The 6,396-nt window shown below is 44.9% G+C and overlaps 1 long non-coding RNA gene across 1 annotated transcript; it reads left to right on the top strand.

Moving 5' to 3' along the window:
* Positions 1-900: 900 nt before the first annotated feature.
* Positions 901-3,693, top strand: LOC123135047 (uncharacterized). The gene is made up of 3 exons (XR_006465806.1): positions 901-991; positions 1,465-1,511; positions 1,613-3,693. It is a non-coding gene; the product is annotated as an uncharacterized lncRNA (long non-coding RNA).
* The last annotated feature ends 2,703 nt before the right edge of the window (positions 3,694-6,396 follow it).

Genomic DNA, 6,396 nt, shown 5'->3' with positions numbered 1-6,396 from the left:
GTGCTCCTGACTCCTGAGCATCCTGTTGACCTCAATGGTGGCTTTCTGGCCGTGCACAGCACCCTCCGTCCAGCCCGGCACGAACGGCCGGACGGTCTGAGGGCACCCGCCCTGGCAGCATGGACGCGACCAGGCCAGGCGGATACTGTTGATGTCGAGCTCTACGACACGAGCGGCGCCAACGTGGTCGAGGTCTCGAGGAGGCCATGGTAGGGCGCCTCGCAAGAGCACCTTATTCAGGATGTGGAACTCGCCGTCCCAAGCATGTGGAATTCTGGAGGAGTGAAGCAGGTCGGGTTGAGGTCGACGCCGTCAGCGTTCCGGCAAGGGTCCAGTATAGCACCGAGCGTCCCTGACCCGCACCATGAGCGTGTGGATCGTTGTCTCGAACACATGATCGCCGACGTTCACCGGATGGCTGTGGCGTGCATATGACCGGTTGTGTAGAAGACTTCCGTCGAGGGAAACTCACGCTGGGTTAAAAAAAACAGGAACAAGAAACTTTTGTATACAACCTCCGCATGCATCAGCAGAGCACTTCCACATCAATATCAAGGTACTACAAGGTACAAGCTATACATGAGTGTACATATTATCTCTCTTTGTTTTGAAATTTTAACACCTGTTTATTTGAATCCATGTCACCGATCCCTCGAGAGCCATTGTCATTGTTGGAACACGTCATCAGGCCCACCTCGGCGTGGCTAACTACTAGACCGCGTCATCCGATGGATCACCAGAGCGTGCACTTCGTGCGCTCGCCCACGATCGCATGCACGGCATGCTCGGCCTGCGAGCCGTTGTAGCTAACGATCACCTCCCCATGTATCTCTCTCTCGTGTAAACTGCATATAAATACCCCTCGAGGGATGGAATACAAGTGTGGTCTGTGCTTCAATCCTTAGCTGTCATCATCTATCCGCAAAAGCTGGAGGCCACACACACGCGCGCGGCACACCCACACGCCACGCATGCCACTTGACTACTTGAGGTACTCTTTCTCCTTCCACGGCCACAACGTTGTCCAGTCCCAAACCAGCTTTTCTCTAACTAATGATCTTTCCACCTCTTACTTTCTTTAGATTTTGTTCCCTAAACATGTTAGTACGTATGAATGGATGCGCATCGAGCAATATTTATTCGCCATCTGGCAATACATGCACTCGCGTATTTTGATGCCATCTATTAGAAAGTGATTGTTATTCTTTATAACTATAAATTTATGACCATTGTTGATTCGAGATACTTAGGTTGCTCGAAAGATGCTTGATTAAATGTCTCTACTCTCTACCAAATTAAAGATGTTTGAGAAGGTAAAAGCATGCTTGGTGCCTTTTGTGTAAAGATTAACTTCCTCTATATGTATCGAGTTAATTTGTGATGACAAGGCGACGAAATAATTTACTCAAGCATACCCTATGGGTCTTAGCAGTAATAATGTTCTTTCGTCATTTTTTCAAACAGATATTTGCAACAACCATAAAAGGAAGCTTTTCACAAATACTACACTGGTAATGTTTCAATTTTTGCTCCATATCTTAAACTTTGACAATCTCCCAGTCATATTCACTGCAGTTGAAATAAACTTGGTTGCGTTATTTGAATGATTTAGGTAATGTGTATCTGGCACCCAAGTATCCAACCAATCAATTGCGCTTTTCATTTTCAGGCCACCTACAGGTTGAGGTTAGCATGACTAGGTTATTTTTCCTTTGCAATTTTTTTTATTGCGTTCCTACTGAATACACAAAACAGAAAAATGTGGTAAAAAGGTTCTTAACTCAGTGTTTAATCACAGGCAACCTGTAGATGCAAAATGAGAACAATTGAGACATAACTATTTCTTTGTTATGCGTCCATTGTAAAAAAAAAACATGCTATGTGCTTAATCTGGATGATCATGTCCTCACATTGTTTTCCTCAATCATGGTTGCATTATATTTTTTTATTTTTCATGCTTAAGGAATTTTTTCCTCAAGTTCCCGCTGCAACGCGCGGGGTATCTACTAGTTTAGAGAATGGTTATGTAGTTTTAAAAAGAGTCATCCTATACTTTTTTGAAATACTCATTCGCAACTTTTAAAAATGTTAATGCAATTTTGAAAACCATGTTTTTGAAAAGTAAAAGAGAAAAGGGAAAATAAAAAAGTATATGAAGTTTGAATCACACACGGGTTGAAGCTATGCAATGGGCCAAGCAACACTACACTGGCAGCCTGGAATATTTGGAAAGAGAGGAACAACTTAATATTTAAGCAAGTCGCACCTATAATCAGGACTTGGGCAGAAAGGACAAGGGTGATTTGACTTGGCCCAAATATATGATTTCCCCAGAGCTTAGTGATTATATCACTGTCTCTTTTTTCTTGAAAATTGTAACTAACTATTGATCCTGATTTAGCTCTCTCTATATGTTTTGTTTTTTTAAGGGAATTCCTTTCCTCTTCCTTATGTAAATATAACTATCTGTGTTTTCTTAATGTAGCAACAATAGAAGCCTCTCCTGCTGTTTAAAGCTAAAAACAGGTATATGAAAAACAGGAAGAAAAGGAAATAGTAAAAAAATAAAAAGGAAAAACACACCAAAAACTCGCAAAAAAACAAGCCCACACTCTTACCCGCAAAAGTCGGGCAAGCAAATCAGACCTAGCCGCAAAGAAACCTGGACAACGTGATGTCCTTTACTAGCCCTGACCCAAGTCGGCGACTGTGTGCTATATGCCGCTACAAGCGGTATTTCCCATACGACGCTCACCACATCAATTTGGTGACTAAACGCACACTGGCATGCGCACTGCGTTGACCCATTTGCAGCTGACTTTCCCCTCAAAAAGTTTTTTTGCGGCTAACTATTTTCCCTTTTTTACTATTTCCTCTTCTTTTACTTGGTTTCTACAGCTTTTTTCTTCTTTCATTTTTATATATTTTTTCTTTTTTGTAACTTTCCTGTTTTACATCTTATAATTTATTACTATCTTTCAATATCATAAAGATTTTTCAAACTCCATGTAAATTTCTAAAATGCACTCATATCTTTAATTTAACATTTTCTTTCATGGTTATTTTTATAATTCTTGAAAACAAAATTATGTATTTCTAAAATAATTTTCTTGCATTATAAGAAAATATTCAAGCATTTGTTTATCTTCCGGCATTTCAAAAAATATTAATACAATGAGGAAAAACTATATTTTTGTAAAAGAAAATTTATGGAGAAACAAAATCATGTCAAAATGAGGCAACCCAGAGAAATATATTGGAAAATCAAAATTATAAAAAAACAATGAAAAAAGAAAATAAAAGGGGACAAGTAGGAGGAGTGACGCCAGTGCTCCAGCTGCATTATCTGCCGCGGTAGCGGCAAATAGGTGCCCCTGTTGTTGGCGGCAAATACGACTCAGTTAACTCGCCTTCTATTGTTCAGCCTAGGCTGTGTAGAAGCCATACAACAGGCCCTGGTGTCACTTTTACTTATGGTTATTTTCCTAGTTCGATTCTGCTGCTTGCGATTCGATCGACTGTCACACGACGACCTCAAGGCTCATCCACGAGGTTTCATTCATTTCCAGTCACTTTTGTAGATTCTAGTTTAGTTCATCTTCTTGCAACGCCGTTATTTTTTCTTTTATTTCCCCAGAGGTCTGAATCCTGAAAGCAGAAGTTCATGGACCCAAAGTCCTATAGTTTTGTTTTCAATCGTCTAGGACTTGTAAGTACTCCCTCCGTCCAAAAAAGCTTGTCCCTCAAATGGATGTATCTAGTACTAACTTGATGCCAGATACATCTATTTGAGAGACAAGTTTGGGACAGGCTTTTTCGAACGGAGCGAGTACCAAATAGAAAATCCAAACATTGTGCTACGTTTTGAAGCAGTCTCAAAGGCTCAAACCCAGAATTTCGTATGGACCAACATCTGCTCGCGGCAAGTTCAGTAGTGGGCAAAGGCCCCCGTAGAGCTAGGTTGGTTAAAATTTGCATAGGAGCATGTTTGCAGGACCTTAAAAAATGCACGTACACCAGTACCTAGGATGTATGATGAGGTGTTGAACATCTCCCAGTAGCGCAACTCAACATGTTCAGGAACTCATTCAGCAACATCTCACTGATAGTATAACACTTGGGGTGTCCTTCCTGCGTTAATAATAATCCGGCCATGTTGATGAGCACCTTCACTTGGATCCACCGGGCATCAAAGGTCTGTCCAGTGTCCACCCTCCGCATCTCGCCTCAGATCGCTGCACACGTACGTACACCTTGTCTTGTCTGCAGTGTACCGTACCCTCCTCATGTGTGCATCCTGAATCCCTGCCCCTTGCCCTGTATCTTCTTCTATGCAGTACCTCTCAGCAGTCAGCACACAGATGATGAAACAAACAGATGAAATCCACCAGGTAAAAAACAACAAACATTCATTTCTTCTTCTCCTTCTTCTTAAAGGGAAAAAAACATGAACATTCAGACACCTTAAAAACTCCTGCAGCAGCATCAGCAGCACGTTCTCTCTGAAGTCTGAACCATACGCCATTAATGTGGACGATGAGTTAACCATGCATGTGCTGCACCTGCACTGTCTACATTGCACACTTGCCCTGCGCGTGTTTTATCTGGCTGTTGAACAAGAACATTTATCCCCTCTTCTCCTCCTTGTTAAAGGAGAAACAAACATCAACATTCAAATACTACCATAAGAACTCCACGTTCATGCTGAATGCTGACCCAGGTCTTCTCACCCCACGAATTAGACCTGCCTGATTAGTTACCATGTGCTGCACTGCGCTCCACATATAGGTGAAAGCTAGGGCCGATGCTGCTGCCGCAGCTGCAGCTCCTGGTGGCCACGTCCGCGCGCAGGCTGTGCCGTGCCGGTCCCGGTCCGGGGACGGACACTGGACGTCCAACCGATGCAGGTGCATGCATGCTCATGGCTGAGGCAAAGGCAGCGCCATTTATTCCCATGTGTGCATGGCTAGCTAGGGCTTTCTCTTCCTGCGTGTACGCACGTAGTAGTGGTATTTATGGCCATGTGTGCACGGGCAGGGCAAACCTAAAGTGGATTTAATCAATGAGGGGAGGAGAGATCGATCGTAGGACGCAGTGCAGCGATCACCGTTAGTGTAGTGTACTGGATCCAGATCCAGCGTACGTGCACCTTGTAGCTACATTAACTTTCGTTTCTGAAAACAAAATAGTTGCATTAACTTGGTGAAGAAATTTGGTATTCATACGAGCTGTGAGTGAAGTTTCTGGATTCCAACTTGTCCTGTGAGTGACATGCTCTGGCACTGGCCGTGCTTGGTGTGCGTGCATGACACGAGAGGGCACAGTACCATCGTGTGCCTTGCCCTCGGCCAGCATGCATCTTTGCACGTGCTCCTGCTTGTGCTGGGTTTGTCCAGCCGGTATGTGAATGTGCTGACCTGACCAGTGCCCTCCTCCAAGGGAAAGCAGTCAAGAAGAAAATTGTCCCGCTGACTGCTGAGCCGCTCGCAGCTCGAAACCTTTGCTGTGCTGTGAGAACGCGGGGAAAACAGCAGCATTGGCTTCTTCTGTCTGTTTCTTTTGGAAAGTCCAATCATTTCTTTCATACATAGGTCTTTTACATCTGTGTCCCTAACTCGAACCCACTACTCATATTTGTCCCTAATTTCAAAGCATGCTTAAATTTACCCCTTTGCCGTTAGTTCGCCTTATAAAAATGCCCTTCACTGTCCGGTCAAAGGGATTTGACCATCTACGGGGCGTTTATTGGACATTTTATCCCTGCCTCCATGTATCAATAACATGTGGGACCCGCTCAAGAAAAAATAAAAATAAAAAACTCTTTCCCTCACCCCCTCTCTCTAACACACTTACATGTGGCCCCCTCACGGTGTCTCTGTCACCTCCCACCTTTCCCTCTACCTCACGACCTTTCTCTCTCTCTCACTTCTGGCAAGCGTCGACTGCCCAGGGACCGTGCGCCGCCGCCGCTAGCTCCCCATGCGCCGCACCCCTTCCTCCACACCTCCCCATCTTTCCCTCCCTCCCTCTCCCTTCCTCCTTGTGCAGTGCGCCACCGTCGCCGCTGCCTTCGTCTTTGTGCGACCAACGGCAACCCCCAAGCGCCACCACCTCGCTAGGAAGCTCTTACGAGATGCCCTTACCCTCCCAGCTTACGAATTTGATGAGAGAAACTCAGGACCGAGTGCCACAATGCATCTTCCCCGCCTCCGATCTCGAATAGCCGCCGCCGATTCGATGCCATTGAAGCTCCCTGGCCGACCCCTTACGTTCCCCGAGCATCCTGAGGTACCTTGAAAGATGTGAGCGTCCTCTACAGAAGGCCTCGTGACCTCCGGTCATCTTCCCCGCGAGCTCCGAGCACTGCCATGGCCGCCGTTGTTGAAGTACACACTT

Source organism: Triticum aestivum, chromosome 6B, assembly GCF_018294505.1.
Source record: "Triticum aestivum cultivar Chinese Spring chromosome 6B, IWGSC CS RefSeq v2.1, whole genome shotgun sequence".
NCBI classification, from domain to species: Eukaryota; Viridiplantae; Streptophyta; class Magnoliopsida; order Poales; family Poaceae; genus Triticum; species Triticum aestivum.
Note: the sequence above shows the minus strand (reverse complement) of the source record. Positions and strands in the feature narration are given on the sequence as shown.